General features: G+C 48.0%; 1 protein-coding gene across 1 annotated transcript in view; it reads left to right on the plus strand.

The window, feature by feature from the left end:
* SND1 (staphylococcal nuclease and tudor domain containing 1) overlaps positions 1–14,425 on the plus strand; it is a 424,144-nt gene that overhangs the window by 328,683 nt on the left and 81,036 nt on the right. The window lies entirely within an intron of this gene.

Here is a 14,425-nt window from a genome sequence, read left to right on the forward strand (position 1 = left end):
AAAGCTTCTTTCCCTTTCTTTTTCAACTCTTGTTTCCCCAGCCACTTTTCTTCCTGATCATGTTTCTGGCCCGCTGGTGATATCCAAAAGCACAAGGGGGTCAAAGAGAATACTGACCACTGAAAGGAGTGAGTGGCCCAAAACTCTTTTACTCTCTCATGGTTATTATGACCTTACCTTTGTCTGTGTATTTGCTGATATTTGATTGTTGAAAAAGATAAAAAGTTTTCCCCATTTTTGTTGGTGCATCTGACATGTAAGTTTGCAGATCCTTAGTGTAATCCAAAGTTGGTATTGATCTTTCTTGGTTGTAATATCCCCATCTTTTGTAGCCGTGGGTTGGGGGCCTCTTGATTGAGAACCTTACTACATTTTCTTAGCTGCTTGTATGATTACTTGGGCTGACTGTTTTGAAAGGTCTTTATCCAGAAGAAAGATGGGTATGGCCTAAAGAAAGGATAACTTGAGATTCTGACTAAAGGAACCAGTTACAGCCTACTCTCCCGGGCATTTTCCTTTATATAGTATATGAAAACTCTTTTCTGAACGGTGTAGGAATGAAGAGAGGGTTTTGTTTTGTTATAGGTGTATTCACTTACTTCTACCCGTATAGTACCTTCATTTTTATTCCAGGGGTTGTCCTGGGGAGCGTTTCTCTTTGCCATCTTCCCCCCCACTCCCCAAGGATCTAGAAAAGCCTGATGGATTGATCCTCAGACCTGGAGGTCCTTCCCACCCTTAGGAGAAGGGCCACGGGGTTTCCTGGATGGCTGAGCAGGGGTCCGCAGCCTCACACCGCACACGCCTCTCACCTTCAGGGCAGCCTCCACTCCAGGAACTCCTGTGGGGCCGAGCTGCTGTCCTGTTGGCCGAAGTTGAATGGGTTTTCTTACCTTGTGCCCGTTCCCTTGCTAATCACGTTTAGCTCAGGTAATCAGGTGTTGTGAAGATGTGACTGGCCTTGATCCTGCTCCACCCCTCCTTTAAATTCTTTTTTATTATCTTATTTTGGGGCCAGGATTTCTCTACCCCCTGCCTGCTTTTCCCAGTCGCTGTAAGTCTGCACTCTCGTGTAGGAAAGGAGTTAGTAGCACATGGATCTCATGATTTCACAGCCCCTCCTGGGCCCCGTGTGTGATCCCACAGAGATATGGCCATTAAGTTGGACTCCAGAACCCATAGACTGAATTGAGAAGGATGTGAAGTAGGGGAGAGACTGTGTAATGACCACCACCCCTAGGTCAGCCGCTGCCGAGGAGCAGACAGAAAGCTGGGGTGTGGGGTACCTGGCCCTGAAAAGCGACTCCTTGTTTATGAGGTGGGTTGTCTTAGCTTTGGGCAGACAGAGCAGGAATTGCTGCCTGTCTGCTTCTCAGTTTTGGGTGGAGACAGACTTGTAGTCTTTCCATCCCATATCCTCATGTGGAGCCTGTACCGTCTCACATGAGACTCCTCTCATTTCAGCTGGCCCCCATTATCTTGAGACCTGAGAGCCCTGCTTTCCTGGAATGTGTTTTTACGATGGCACGAGTCAGGACGGAGCGCCTGACGTTTCTGGCCATCACTCAGCTCGTTTTCCTGAGTGTCTCCCCTGCCACCTTTCATCACCTTTCTTCTTTTTCTCTGTTTTTCTCCATGGTCGTTCTCCTCAGCCACTGGTTCCTCTTGGCTTTTGTTCCTTTCCCTGAGTCGGGAGTCTGGAAGGACTGTTCAGGTCAGTGGTCTGGGTGTTCCGGTGGTGCTGCCAGCTTCAGGTCATGAACAGTAAGCTAGACACCATGTTGTTACCTGATTCTCTTTTTGACCTTGAAGGCCCAGGTAGCCAGGAAACTCTGAAAGGCCTTCAGCCGTTCTTCTCAGCCTCACTCAGCTGTTGTATAGCAGGGATGGGCAGACCCGGCCCACTGCCAGTTTTGTAAATAAAGCTTTATTGAAACACAGCCATACTAACCTTTTTATGTACTGTCTATGGCTCCTTTCATGTTATAACAGCAGAATTGAGCAGTTACAACAGGATATATGGTCTGCAATGGCTAAAAATATTTACTATGTTTTTATCAAAAATGTTTGCTGACCGTGCTGTACAGGTTTTGCCAAGTTGGGTTTAAATGGCTTGGTACAGCCCTGAAAATGAGTTTGTTCTCATGTCCCCGGCCTTTGAGGCCGGGCTACTTCTGGACCACACAACATGAGATCATTGTGTCCCACTGGACGGCATGTGCTTGGTGACACCCCCTTTGCCAGGCACACCCCCTCCCCCTATACAGCTGCCTCTTTCAGGCATTTCCCTGCCACACTGCCAAGGACAGGAAGATCTGGTGTAATTTCCCAGATGGGGAATTGTACCCGTTGCTAGCGTCTTCCCAGAAGTAGTGGTGAGAGAGAGCATTAGATAACCGGCTTAAAAGTGCAGGCTCCGAGGTTTTCACACTCCAGTTATCATGTGGTCCTGGGTAAGTGATTCTTTTCTGCCGTGGCATTCCTATCTAAAACATTGATCCAGCAATCCCAAGCCATCCTCTTCCTTTTGAGGCCCTTCCTGTGAGTAAAACAGTCATTTGGGATCTCTCCACACCTTCGTTTCGGAAGGCTGCCTAGCCGGCCCTCGCTCACTGACCCGCTGCTGCCTCTACAGCTCCGTTGGGAAAACCTGCGCTTTTAGAGAGGGGGATGTAAAGTATTATTAAAGGAGGTCAGTGCCGCAGTTGAACCCTCTTCACAATTCCAGGCTGTAGCGGGTGCAGGTCCCAGGGAGGGGCTGGGGGCTCATTTCCAGGGCCTTTCTCCGTGACCCCTTTGTCCTGAGATCTCCGAAACTGCCCTTTGCTGCTGCCTGGAAAATGACGTCCTCGTGCTGGACAGTGAGCCGAAAACTCTGGCTGCTGCCCTGACCTATTTCCCTTCTTCCTGCTGGCATCAAAAGGGAGGATGTCCCCCTGGGGAGCTCATTCTGCAGGCTGCAGTGGCCAGGGCTCAGTCCTGGATGCCCTCCCTCCCACTACCCGTGCTCTTTTAAAAACAAAAATGCATGAAAGCATTACAGGCAACTGTTGCCGTTTCAAGAGCGAGTATTTATGTTTCAGAGAAATATGGACTCAGCAGTGAATATTGGTATATATTTATGGAGGGGTTTGTGTGGGAAAGAATACTTAAATAAAAGGAAAGTGGTTCCTTCTCCTTTGTTTCAGCACCAAGTGTGCTGCATCTTGTCTGAAAAAGATAAACCCGTCTAAGCAGTTCACCACTGATGTAAATAGTGTTTTCCCCACGCCCTGTCTTTGCCCAGAGCACTGTGGTATGTGCCCTCTCACCCTTCCTGCTCCTGTCTGTCTGTGCATGCCCCCTCCCTGTCCAGGAGACGTGTGGGAGGTGGAACAGTAGCCACATTACTTCTCCGGATCGAGGCGATGAGGATGGTTCCAGCCATGGGGAAATCCACCAGGGTGGAGGACACCCACAGCTCTCCGACTCTTGTCAGTGCCGTGCCCCTTGGTAGCCCTTGCTGAGCCGGGAATAATAACCTACTGGAAAAGCAAGCCAGCCGTCCAGCAATATTGCACTTACTTGTACAAAGACACCCTATTCTAGATTATCTCTACCACTTCCCAGGAAAGGGAAGGCAGTAAGGCCAGCTTTCTAAACAGCTCTTTTATCCCAGGAGGCGTTAAAGGCTATTTGGGGACTAAGGCTTTTCTCACCTCCCTGCACATTCTTGACAGTTCATCACCCACCAGGGGTCTTTCAGTCTGTTTTTTCAATTAATTTAAGACTATTTTCTTTGACAGGGGAAGTGGGGGGCTCAGGTAAAGACTCTCTGTCTTAATAGTGATCAGTCTTGTATAGCGTTTTCTAGTGCCAAAGTTCTTTCATATATAATATTTTGTTTTAATCTCACAGCAAACCTATAAGAAAAATATTACCCCAAGATTTACAGTTCTGGAAACTAAGATGCAGAGTGAACTGCCTCTATTCACAGAGCTTATTGTAGGACAAATGCTAAAACCCAAATGTCTGTATTCCCAATCGAGTGCTTTTTCTCCCCCAATCTTGCCAGTTTTGCTGTTAGAAGGTGGTCATTCTTTTTAGCCATGCTGTGTATTTCTCAACCCTCAAATGTCTGGAACTAATAAATTAGTAAAGGATCTCCCTGGAGGTCCAGCACTGACTGAGTGGTCAGTGCCACCGAGTCTGATTCTGGGGTCTCTCAAGACTGCAGAGGGATCTGAGGAATTTGCTGTGGCCCTGCCTCCCAAAATATCGACTCTCCTCTTGTCACAGTTCTTGTTATCTTTTGACTGCCTGATTCCTGCTTCATCTGTTGCTTGGCGTTTGTGGGCCTTAATTTTTGTATGATTCCTCGCTAACCTGCCTTCATATAAGTTTCATCATGTATATCCATATTTCTATTTCTCACCTTTCTTAAAAGAGAAATCTTGACTTAAGTGCATTGTTTATAAATACGTAACTCCCCGTTGCGTCTGGGATGAAGTTTAATCTCCTTAGTTTACATATATCCTTGATAACCTTTCAACTTCATGTATCACCACTACTCATTTCACAATCTGCACCTCATCAGAACTGACTTTATTATACTCAAGATTCCCCATACATAACATTCCATTCCATCTCTCCCACCCCTTGGGCCGGCTTAAGCTCTCCTCCCAGTATACCAACCACCCCCCTTCTTTGCTCTCTTATTCCCACCTGTCCTCCATTCAGAAGCCCTCCCTGGATCTCTCAGGCCTGGTGAGATGGCCTTCTGTCAGTCCCCAAAGCTCCTTGTCTGTACAGACATCTGTCATGGACTGGCCAACGATGCTGAAGGGATCTGTCTGTATTGGTCTCCCCACTAGATTGTTGGCTCCTCAAGGTCAAGAAGCATGCTTTGGTCTTTGTTTTTCGTATCTTACCTTGTGTGTAAGAGATACTCAATAAATGTTCATTAAATCGACTGATTGATTCCCTGTGACCTAATTCTGGAGATTGGGAAGAAGGCCTGTTCTTGTCTGTTACAGTTCTTCCGGAAAGCTCTCTAAGCTTAGCATTTGTGGGGCGGAGAGGGAGTCTCTGGAGTATAGAGGTTGGACACACAGCTGCTAATTTAGGAACTTCTCAATGAAAAATTCCATTACTCAGACCTGACTGTGTGCTTCCTATGGGACCCTGACCTCCCTGGGTCTCCTCATCTTACAGATGGGATAATGAGATAATGGTATTTGAATGTTTTGTTTTGTTTTGTTTAATTCCAGTGTTCACAAAGAAAGTGTTAGTGTCCCTTCCCCACTCTCCTAATATAGGCTACTTGTCTCTTTCCCTCCCTGATTGTTTTCCATCCTTTGCTTTTGTTGATCTAACTATTAAATGAGGTGAAGCGTTTATTTTGAAGTTCAAATTCCTGTTCACTGATAGGTTGTAAGCACCACATGAATACCAGGCTGTTATCTGCTCACTTACAGCCCCTTCATTTCTGGGCTCCTGGCCCTTGCCAGGTATCTCTAAAAGCTCTGGAAGGAGGGCCTTCAATTCCCATTCTAGTCCCATTCAGTGAAAGTGGCATCAGAGTGAGAATAGGTGAGGCTAAAATGAAGACTGTCACATTGTCCTTTCTTCCCCCTTCCCCTGGCTGCTGGTCTCCCTTATCGGCTTTTAAACTCCTTGGGAGCCAGTCACCGGTCTCTTCCCAAGCAAGCTCAGCAGCATACGCTGATGGGTGCCAGCAGTGTGCCGGCTCCAGTGGGATTCCTCTCTGCAAAGCTGCTGGCTCAGCTGGCTGTTGTCTGTTCCCCTATTCTTCAGCTTGGAACTTTCGTAGCTAGTCAAGCATAGAATTGCATCCATTCTTCTGAAATAGCTGCTGGGCCTAATCCTTCATTGGCTTGGCCAAGATCCTATTACCTGTAATTATGTCATACAGCCTGACTGGTAGAGGTTTGATAGGCCTCACTGCCCTCCAGAGGCTAGTGTTCGCATCCCGGGCTGGCTCTTGGGATTGTGGGCAGAATAAGGTTTAGGCCCACAAGAGATTTGGCCTCCTTAGGATATATAGGAAGGTCTCAAGAAAGTAATTCTATCTCAGGGAAGAAAATCCTTTTCAGCAGAGGGATTCTTCCTTTCCCCAGACAATGGGTCCCTACTATTGTAAACTCTTCCTTGACAGACTTCTGTATTTTTTCTGCCAGTTCAGTTTGGTTTTTCTTAATATTCCTTCCAGCACAAGGAAATTAGAGGTATAGTCTTTAGACCTGCCACATTCTGTTTCCTCCACAGGTGGAAGCCTTGGCAATGCTAAGGCAGTCCCTGGCACTGGTTTTTCCTTTCCCTCTTTAGTTCTAACCCACATCAGTCCCAGAGTAAAGCTGTAAAAGGCTCAAACATGACTTCCTCTTGCATCTTTCTGCTATAATAGTCCATAGTACTTACTTTGAACTTCATCTAAATTGAGGCCTGGAAGCGAGTATAGTGGGCAGTGATTGCCGCTGGAGAATGCATTTACTGGTTTGCTAACAGATAATCACTACAAACGTAAGGTCGTAAAAAACCTTCAAACAGAGCCTTGCTAAGCAGAACCCCTGCCACCTATGGTATTCGATACTTTCTGCCTGTCTGACATAAAACGATGTTCTTTATGAGTCATCCCTGTGGAAGACGGCTATTGCCAGGCACATTCAGCCTCCTGGTCTACCTTCTGTAGAACTATGGAGAGCCTCTGACCCGGAACAAATGGAGAATTGCTATCAGGAGGTAAGAGACTGGTGGACTCCTCAGAGGTAAAGGTGCCTGCCGGGTGAGCTGGGTGCCATTTATTTTAATTTAGATATCTCTTACCTCTTCAATCACCCTGGATGTTTACTGCTTCTTAAGCTTTGGTTAGGGTTCTCTTTTTAAAAAAGGCGGGGGGAGCTAACACTCTTAATATAATGACAGAGGGCTGAAGAAAAGGGACTCAGAATTTGTGTTTTTCAGATGAAATCCCTTGTTGTGAAGTCTGTCCACTTCTTTCTGGAAGCCTAATCTGGAAGTTAGTTCTGTTTCATTAATACCTTCTGACTAGCAGATCATATTTACTTTTCACACGCAAGACAGCCTCATATAGACTGCCCACTCTGTTTCCAGAAGAGCTTCACCTCAGACCCCAACACATTGGCCCACGCCCATGTAGACTTGAGTGTGAGCTTTCATGCTGGCATGTTCAGGGGTCTTCAAGCCCCATGCCTCCCTGTTCTGTTTGTCCTAACTATTCCCAGACACGCCCACTGCCTGAATGTTAATAATTTCCCCTTGGAATTATATAATTTAACTGATACCATTTTAGAACACGACTCTTAATAAACAATAAAAGGGCTGCCTGAGCTGCCCGCAAAGAAAAGCGGACTGTAGATTGCATTTGCTCTCCAGGTAATACTAACATCCTGGTTTTTCACGTGTGACTGCCCCAGGGACACAAGCCTGACTGCACTGGTGGAAGAGCCAACCTTAACCCTGCCCTCTTGCCATTAGCATGCCCACTGCCTGTGTCTGTTGCCGGACTGGACGAGATCTTCTGGGTTCCAAACCTGGCTTCATAGATGAACTTCCCACTTGCCGCTCTACCCATGACAGTTTCTGGTCGGCTGAACTTAAATGGATTTTGAAAATGAAAGTGACCAATGGTCTGTTATGAAAAGCAGTGGTGTATGAAATAAGATGATGAGCAAGCTTGAGAATTAACAGCAAAGATCCCCTAACCAGGTCTGAACAGCATGTCTGCCTATTTAAGGACATCTTTCTCTTCCCGGCCACTTAACAAAGACTCTGTTAGTAATGTGTGCCGAGTCAGACCTGGGTTCTTATTCCAGGTTCACCATATACTATGTGACGTTGGACATGGTCCTTACCCTCTCTAAAACCAGGGCAATCTCAGTGCGTAATAGAATTCAGTATGAACGGTGCCCCTGGGGTTATGCAGTGCAGCTGACCTGCTAAACCTAAGTGCCTCACTTATAATGAGGGCACTTGCTCTATAGGGTTACTGTGGAAATAATGTATATATGTAACATGCCCAGCACTGGTGTCCTCGTAGGTAGTAAACACTCAGTGAGCAACAGCTCACAGCATCATTTTTATTATGAATGAAAATTCTCTTAGAGGTTAGCTAAAAGCTAGGATTGGAACTTCACCGAGGACAAACCTCCATAGCCAGAGCAGGCAGGGTGGGCTGGGCACAGGCCTGTGTGTTGGGAGCATTTAAGTAGAATCAGGGGTCAGCCAGTCTCTTTCCTACAAAGAAGATAAAAGTCAAGGTCTCTTTGCCGCTGCTTCTGCATCTTCCTGCACATTAGAACAGCTTCTTTCTAGGCAGGGTCACATTCAGTGGAAACACTAATGCTGAGAAGCCTCTTCTAGACTTGACTGTGGACCATAGATAAGCCACCCGTCACCAAAGAGGGGGAAGCCAGGACTCCATACATACCATGTGGACATCTAAGAAGGAGTGGCTTGAGTATCTGTGCCATGCACTCCAACTGCCATGGGGTATTTGGAGGATGATCTGCCAACACCAAGGGCTCTCCCGTGCTTTCTCTGTACTGGACTCTGACCTTACTCATTTCCCAGTGTCACTGGGACTTGAAAATGGGGGATACAGGGATGACTTATTTAGAGCCTGGCTGGTCCATGCTTCCTTATCCTCTGATGGTGTAGTGGTGGTCTTTTTTGTCTCCATACCACCTTACCATGACCACAGCAGTCTGATTGCCATTGAGTTTATCTTTGATCTGTGTTCAGTTGGAGGGCTGGAGGAGAGTGGAGTGCCAGGCAGGAGCTCTAAAGAAAGATCTAGGTGTTAGCCAGGATTAAAATGGATAAGAAAAGGACCCACGACAAACCCTTTGGGACACTCATTGCAGCAAGAACAAAAGCTATCCATTGAACCAGGAATGAAAGGTCGAATTGGAAGCTGCTTCACCGTGCGATTTTTCTTTCCAGGTTAGCATAATGCCTTCCTCTTCTCCCTTTCCCTTCTCTTGGTACACTGGAATTCTGTGTAATGGTCACCAGGAAAGGATCTTGGCATTGACTGTATATAACCAGAGATGGAAGGTCATGCAAAGAAGACCAACAGGTCCGTCCTTCCCCAACCAGAGCCCTGCATACACCACTGCACTTCAGAAGTCTCTCCAGAGCTTGCAGTGCTAGGATGCCGTTACCTCTCCAGTTAAATAAATCTAAAACTACTGACCCAGGATTTTTATAGCAGCACTGCAACCTTATATGAGGAGATGCAACAAATAGTCCATTACCACTGATTGGACATGGATTTTTGGCCTGGCCGCTTGCCACTTGGTAATTTTAGAATAGGGTCACTTTCGGAATTGGAAGATTCCTTGTAGGAGGATACTGGTATTTGCTAAATAGTTGTTGCTTATCTTCGTGCCCTCTTATAGCTGCACTCTCGCTCCTGAGCGTGGGGCCGGTCTCTCTGTTTGCCTGGCAGAGACGGCCAGAGCTCATCCTTCATCGGTTTACAGGGCTGCAGACATGGCCATTTCCAAACGCCCAGGGTGCACTTAACCACTTCCTCCTTCTAATCTCAGCACTTCCACTCTAAACACATCAGCAGCTTTATAACTTGCATTTTATTTTGCTCTGTGTTTTGGCCCTTCAGGTATTTGTGGGAGGAAGGTGGGGAGACTGGCGAACTGTGTTGTCATTGATTTCAGAATTATACAATCACACCCTGAGTCACTGTCCCTGGAGAATCATGCCAGGGCTCTCACTGCTTTCACACATGGCTTTTTATGGTTGGGTTCTGTTTTATATTTGACATATGACTGCCTACCTTGGTTTCACCATCTGCAAAATGGGAGCACTCAGCCCTGTTCCACCTGGAGAATGCTGAAAGCCATGGTAGTGAGATCCCTGAGGAGCCCCTCGTCATTCCCACGTGTGTAGTAAAGGGTTGCCAGGCCCTAGATGACAAATAACCACCCACAGGCTGAGGGCACTGTGTGACCTGGAGAGGAAGCTCCGGTGAGACAGTTTTTTTCCTTATCTGCATCTGAACAGTTAGACCCAGTTGATGAAACAAGAGAATGTCATTCCTGGACCCTGAGATCGGACCATTCTTTACCTCACTGAGCTAACCTTGGGTCATATTTCCCCTTTCCCTCTGCCATGCCATCTGTCTGTTACATTGCCTCTCACTTGACATGACTTTGGTTCTAATAAGCAGTACTTCATAAACAGCAGCTGTCCCCGAGCACTGAAGAATTCTCTCGGTCTTCCTTAAGGCCAACTTTGGGCCACGTCCTGAGAATCAGACACTACACGTATGTCTTTCTGTTATGGGTTGATAGGCCCGTCTGTGGTAATAGTGTGCCCTGTTTCCTGCTTCGCTGGGGAACACTGTATTTACATATAACATCATCAAGCCTGTCTGCACATGATCCCAGGATTCAGATCGAACCTCTCACCTTTTGATCTTTTTGACATGTCTTTCAGTCCGGAGTGTTTCAAGGGTCAGGCTCGAACCCTGGAAGCCATTGTCTTTGTCAGTAGCAAGTCTGATGCAAGATAGTTTCACCTTTATCTGCTGCCTATCTAGTTTTTTGGGGTTTTTTTGCCAGTTGACGCAGGGGGTGGGGTGAGTACAGCGAAGCTAGAGATTACTCTGGAAGCATTTGGTTCTTGCTTCCCCATACAGAATTTTAGTCAGTTGTTGAGATAACTTAGCCAAACACCACTGAAGAATGGCAAAGTCAGAAATTCATGAGGCCTCGGGACCAGCAGCGCCTCTCAGTGTACAGGAGGAGAAGCCACGTGGCTTCTGTCGAGCACAGGAGGCGCGGAGGGAGCCCCGAGGCTGCTCTCCATGGCAGCCCCGCCCGGGGTGAGGAAGGGCTCTAGTTGACACGTTCCATGTCCCCCGAGCATCCTTAACACCCCGTGACAGGAAGACCACCTCCAGGGAGGCCCCGCGTTCTCCCACTGCCCAGACTTCTTCTATCTGCCCTTCCTCTCTCACTTCTTCACCCTCCGTCTTGTGTTTCTGTAATTTGTACAGTATCATTGAGAGGTGTTGAAGAGATCAATAGCAGTTCACCTTTTCCCTTATTGATTAAAGCGGCGGCAAGGACAAATGGCAGGCAGTCCCCATTCATTCATCATGAGCGATCCATTTCCTACCAAGCCATCGGGGACCTCTCCCTCTGCCTGTTACTTTGCTGGTCTGCAACTTGGGCCACTCTTGTTTCTGGGCTGGTATAACAGGAATGAGAGAACCACTGGGCTCGGCTTGTATAACCAAAGCTGGGTAGGGAAGGAGACTGCGGGCAGTGAGCAGGAAAAGCCTGGGGAGGCTGTGCTTTGACTTGTGGCTTTATTTGAGGGGCTGGCCACGTGGGCTGTACTCTCAGGTAGAGGCGGCGTGGTGTGGCTGCCTCCCCCAACACTTTCCTCCCCCTGTTCTCCTAAAGTGCACAGCCTGCCTCTATTACACATTTTTCTACAGAATGTGAATTGAGTACACTGAGTGAAAAGCCCATGACCCCTGTGAACTGGCTGTTTTTTGCTGTCCGGGAGCCTTAACTTTGGCTCAGCCCGAGGGAATTAGTGGGGTGGGGAGTGGGGGAGGAAGGGTTCTTATGTTAGGAGGACTCTGTTTCCACCAGGGGTGAAGAATGGAGACAGTTCTTATCAGCTGCTTTCTTTCTCACCTTTAGAAACAAGCCCCAGAAGGGTGGGTGCATGTGTGCATGTGCGTGTGTGTTGTTCTGTTCTCCCTCGGTGGAAACATCCTCTGGCTCTCACTTGGGGAAGGTGATGGAGACCCCCGCCCAGGCCCAGCCCCTTCATGACATTTCAGGCACCAAGCACTAAAGAGTTGGTTTTTAAAACCTGCGTCTCAAAAAAAAAATAAATAAATAAATAAAATAAAACCTGCGTCTCGAATGGCAAATATTATAACGTCACTCACCTGGTGGGACACCAAGGATCTTTGAATCCCAGGGCACTTAAGAGGGAGGTTGGCCCTGACTGCAGAGGCAGCCCTCGGCTCACCCAGCCTCTTTTCCCCTTGTGTGTGGTGGTCTGAATTTTGTTGGTTCTCTAGCACGTACCTTTACACAGAAGCACCTGTTGTCCACCGTGCCCTGCAGGGTCGTTAAGCCCTCTCAGTCCCTCCACAGCGTGAGCCAGTTCCAGAAACTCCAGTCAGTAGAGTTTTGACTGCGAAGCAGCAAATGTTTGCAGGGCCGCCCGGAAGCTGCCCCTGCTCCGTGACCTGCGCCACCCGGCAGAGGCAGCCACTTACCTGAGCGGGCACTTCCTGGGAGTCGCGGTTCCTAGAGCTGTGGTTGCCGTCAGGCAGCTTGCAGTCTTTCGTGTCAGCCCGAGCACAGGGCCAGGCTTCTGCAGAGGAGCACTGCCATTGCAGTCACGTATCCTGAGTGAGTGCCCAGTGGGTCAAGGTCACTATTTTGGATGCCCCTCTCCCAGTAGGGAGATTTCACTAGAAACCCAGTGCCACTATGTCAGGTAGCTCTGCAGTCTGCAGGTGCCAGACCCGGAGAAGGCAGCCAGCTCTCTGTGAAGCTGGTTAATTACATGTGAAGCTGCCAGCAGGATGATTGTTCTTTTCCTATGGATCGTTAATAAACCATCCTGACCTGCATAGATGGGGTGAGGGAAGTCTCTGACAATTCCATCACCTTCCTCGGCTTCATCAGACAGGTCTTCCTTTCCTCCCTTTCAGTCTAAAGCTTTCAAAATGGCTGGGGAGGAGGAGAGGAGGGAAAAGAAATTTCCACTTAATGCACGTGTTTTTCTCCTAAGCTGGAAAGTGGCCCCCTGCTTTCAGGTCGTCTTGGCAGCCAGAGTACAGAGGGTTCAAGGCTTGCCATGGGTGGGAAGTGCTAGTGGCTCAGCTCTTAATATATTTGCAGCAAACTACAGAATGGGCCCTATTTGGAGACGAGGCAGCGAGTGCAGCAGGTGGCAAATAGTCCTGCTCCACTGGGGCCCTGGATGGGCACCATCTTCTTCCTTCAGCCAAGGCAGCCTCAGTTCCTGCTATGCCTGAGTACAGAAAGCACTTCTGGTTTTTTAGAAGCTTTTAGGCAAAGATTGGAGAAGGCAAAGCAAATAAAATATGGGAAACTCAGTCTAGTTAAAAACACTGCCCCGTCAAACAACCTAAAATAGAGCTTTTCCTTTGTCAGAAGAATTTAGAATAGAAATCTACATTTCTCCATAGAGCATTGAGTGCAAAAATAAAAAGGATTATAAATAGAAATAAGCATGACCCATTCAGCTTCCAAGGACTTGAGCGTACAGCCTTCTGAATACTGCCTTAGAGCATTTTATAGCTATGAGGCCTCTAGGCGTTATACTGTCCAATCCAAACGGTTCACAGTGGTTGAGAGCTGAGGCCGGAAGAAGGTAATCACTAGGGCACGTTCACACGGTAATTCACAGACCTGCCGTCTCCATGCTCCCATTGTATTGCTCCGCTCTGCGCCTCCCAGGCAAAAGCCACCGCCACCTGTCCATCCACTTGCAGTACAGGTGGCGATAACTGGAGACTGTGACATCGGTGGCGTGTAAAAGGGAGTCAGGTGAATGTGACAGGTGGACAGAAGCGGTAAGCAACGTGCGTTCTCTACTCTCCGTTGTGAGAAAAGAACAAGAAGCTAAGTCAGGAGGAAGTCCTCCGGGGCCTCTGCGTTCTGTAAGGGAGACTCGCTAGACAAGGGTGCCGAGAGAACGGCAAACAGGACAGGAAGGCCCGCCAGAGCGGGAGGAGGACAGGTGTCTGACCCACCTGGAATCGTCTCCTGCTTTTCCTGACATGTGAATCGTAGAAAAGCTGCTGTCTTTCTTGCCAAAAACTAAGCTTCACGAGAGCCCAGAAGAAGCAACCACGGAGTGCCAAGTCAAGGGTTTTTTCTTTTTCCCCTGTGTGCGTGTGCTGGGGGTGAGGAGGGTGGTTTACAGAATTGTTTGCTTCGCTTTTCTCACTGAGAGAGGGGTGTAGGGGTCAGATTTCCTGGCCGGATTGCCCTTGAGCTCCTTGCGGAGCTGGGATTGCCCCCCAGGCTTGAGCTCTGTGTTCTGGTCACGTTCAGCCCGGGCATAGGGTGGCCCCCCAGCCGCCCTCCCAGCATCCCGTGCTCTTAGACCTGCTCCCTCTACTGTCACAGGAGGCTGATCCGAAAGCCATGCCGTGGTATCAGGGTCTGGGCTTCACCTCCACCCTATAACTGAGGCAGGTTACCCATCTTTTTTTGTTTTGTTTTGTTTTGTTTTTGTTTATCTGTTCATCCGTTCACTGATTACTTGGGTTGTTTCCACCTTCTGACTATTGTGAATAATGCTTCTACGAATGTTGGTGAACAAGTATCTGGGTCCCAGCTTTCAGTTCTTTTGGGTAGGTAACTAGGAATGGAGT

This window comes from Hyperoodon ampullatus, assembly GCF_949752795.1.
Source record: "Hyperoodon ampullatus genome assembly, chromosome: 9".
Classification (NCBI taxonomy): Eukaryota; Metazoa; Chordata; class Mammalia; order Artiodactyla; family Ziphiidae; genus Hyperoodon; species Hyperoodon ampullatus.